Below are 3,019 nucleotides of genomic sequence, written 5' to 3' on the forward strand. Positions count from 1 at the left end.
GAAACTGAGTCAGCATCTGAGGGAGAGGAAACTAAAGCAGAACCTGGAAGTGATTTTTCATTTGCCGGAGTTCCATCTGATGACTTGTCTTCCGGCTATTCTGAGGAACATGGTCATAACAGTTGTGATGTTCTTTCACAAGCGCAGTCTGTGCACTGGAGCAACCATTGCAGGGTCGACCAAACCAGAGAGTAGGCAACTGCAGCGGCAAGCACAGACTGATTGCTCCCTTCACAGCCCCCAATTTAGAGCAGGCCCAAATTCCCCTCTTCACTGGAGATGCTGGATGTGAAGTCGATGCTGCAAACCTTTTGTCGTTTGACTATGTACAGCTCTTTTTAGATGATGACCTTCTTGATAAATTTGTGCGGCAAACAGATGTACATGCAGGACAATTTCTGAGGGAGCATGGAGGTACTCTTGGGCCTCATTCCAGGGCACTCTGGTGGACTGCCACTTCACTTGAAGACCTGAAGACATTTTTAGGCTTTACACTCAAAATAGGGCTAGTGCACAAGTCATCCATGCAGTCCTACTGGTCTTCCCACACGGTTTGGGTAACGCCCATCTTCACACCATACACGGGCAGAGATCTACTTTTGCAGCGTATGCTGAATTTCAATAATATTTCTGCTGCATTGCCCCAGGACCATCCAGACAGGACAGGTTGTTCAAAATTCAGCCTATTGTGGAATGTCTAAGAGGTTTCCAGAGGTTTATACCCCTAGAAAGAATATAGCCATTGATGAGTCCTTGATGCGCTGATAAGCGCCTTTTCACTACTGGAAGCGAATCCATAAGGCAGATATCGGCTGTCTGGGAATCATGTCGGGGTATGGCAGGTGCTACCACGGACAAACTCAGGTGTTTGTGGGTAACTATGAAACAGGAGCTGGAAAAGAGTTGGAATGTGCTTTCAGTTATTATGGCCCATTGAGAACCGTGTGAATAGCAAGGAATCCTCCAGGATTTCCATTTGTGGAGTTCGAAGATCCAACAGATGCAGAAGATGCTGTTCGTGGATTGGATGAAAAGGTTCTCTGTGGCTCAAGGCGACTGATGGAACTGTCAATAGACATGCCTCGTCGCTTCTAATATGACCGACCGCCATTGAGACGCCCCTACGATCCTGCTGACAAGTGCTTCAAATGTGGAGAGGAAGGGCACTGTGCTTATGATTGTCATTGATACACTGGCCGCAGACGGAGTGGCAGGTCAAGGTCTCAATCTTACTCAAGGTCCTGTGGAAGAATGTATTCTCATTCATGCAGCCAAAGCCGTGGCAGAAGAACACAGTCTCGCTCTCAAAGGTCTGCATCTAGATCACTTAGCAGATCTCCACGTAGGTACCGCTCCTTCAGCGAAGATAAAATCGGTCAAAATCAGATCCATAACTCCAATCAAACGTAATTCACCTTTGGCAAGTCCAGCAAGGAGTGCCAGTTCAGAATGAAGCAAGAAATTGGGTGAATCCCCCCCGATATTCGGAAGATTGTATGATATTTTGTGATCACTGTCGATGCCATTTGGCCAGATAGGTGTTTTCAGTTGTATACTGTTAAGATTGTTTTTTTGAATATTATGTGATTCTTCGTAAAAAAAAAAAAAAAAGAAAGTTGCTTATTTTGTTTTTAATTGCCGTCTGACTGTGCTTTTGTATCTGGATATTAAAAGAGTACTTGATGCTGTATACATGGTGGCTGCTTTTCAGGAAATACATAGAGCAAAAAAACTTGCTACGGCATCAAGTACATGCTGTGGGAGCTCTATTGGCTATGTATACAGCTTGAGAGTGTATATAGGGAAGGACTCTACTCTAAACCATGTAGGTTGCCCGCCCACTTGGAGTAAAGGCAAAAGCTGTATGGGAACTTGGCCAGCCACTCCTTCATAATGGTTTATCTTGACAACTTCTATACAAGAGTAGTTCAATGTCACAACAGATGATTACAGCAGGAGCTTGTTTGTAAGAAGCTACAAAAAGTTCAGAGCACTGAAGGAAAGTACCCTCTTTTTTGCATTGTTACGCTCACTTTTTGCCTGATATCAGTATGATTGGACTGTTTTCATTGGGATCCTGCTAAGCAGGAACCCAGTTGATTGTGCTCTCTTCCTCTAAATGTGGTTACTTAGGACTTTGCACACCCCACAATTGGCATACTGGTGCTCCCATATAAATCCCTAGTACATAGCTACCCAGGGCATTGGGGCACAAGAGGTTCCTCATGGGCTGCAGCATGGATTGCGCCACCAATGGGAGCCCAAGCAAAATGTGTCTGCAGGCCTGCTAATGCAGCCTGTGTGAAAAGGTGCATGCACCCTTTCACCACAGGGCACTGCACCAAGTCACTGTAAGTTACCCCTATGGTAGGCTCTCCTAGCCCAGAAGGCAGGGTTCCGGTACCTGTGTGGGAGAGCACCCCTGCCTAAGCAGAGGTGCCCCTACGAGCTTCAGTTACATTGCACTGGACTTCATTATAGGCAGGGAAGCCATTTTTACATGTGTACTGGCTACATAATGGTAACTTCAAACCTGGCCATGTTTGGTATCACACATGTCTGAATCATACCCCAATACTGTTGCCAGATTGTTTGTAAGATTCCATGCACTTTGGGGGCTCCTTAGAGGACCCCCAGTATTACTCCTAGCAGACTTCTGGGGTTTTCTGGGCAGCCTGCATTGCTGCCACCCCACAGACATGTTTCTGTCCTCCTGTGCCTAATCTGGGACTCCTCTTCAAGTGTGCTGAGAGGGCCTCACTGAGACTTGCTGTGTCTGCTGCCAGTGGGTTGCCTGTGGGGGCTGCCTCCTATTCTGGTGACTCTCTCGACTGCTGAGGGTCACCCCGGACTCCCCTCCTTGGGTCAAGGCCCCTGGGCGTTGCTGGTCCTCTTCAGCCTTGCAACACTTCTTTTTCTTCTCCTGCATTTGCAAAGGCTTGTTGGTGGTTTTCCTGCACCATTAACCCACTGCAACCCAACAGCCGACGTTGGTCACCATCTGCATCACTTCAGGGAC

General features: G+C 47.1%; 1 pseudogene; it reads left to right on the forward strand.

The window, feature by feature from the left end:
- The first annotated feature begins 825 nt into the window (after positions 1-825).
- LOC138247036 (serine/arginine-rich splicing factor 7 pseudogene) lies at positions 826-1,410 on the forward strand (annotated as a pseudogene).
- The last annotated feature ends 1,609 nt before the right edge of the window (positions 1,411-3,019 follow it).

This window comes from Pleurodeles waltl, chromosome 7, assembly GCF_031143425.1.
Source record: "Pleurodeles waltl isolate 20211129_DDA chromosome 7, aPleWal1.hap1.20221129, whole genome shotgun sequence".
Lineage (NCBI taxonomy): Eukaryota > Metazoa > Chordata > Amphibia > Caudata > Salamandridae > Pleurodeles > Pleurodeles waltl.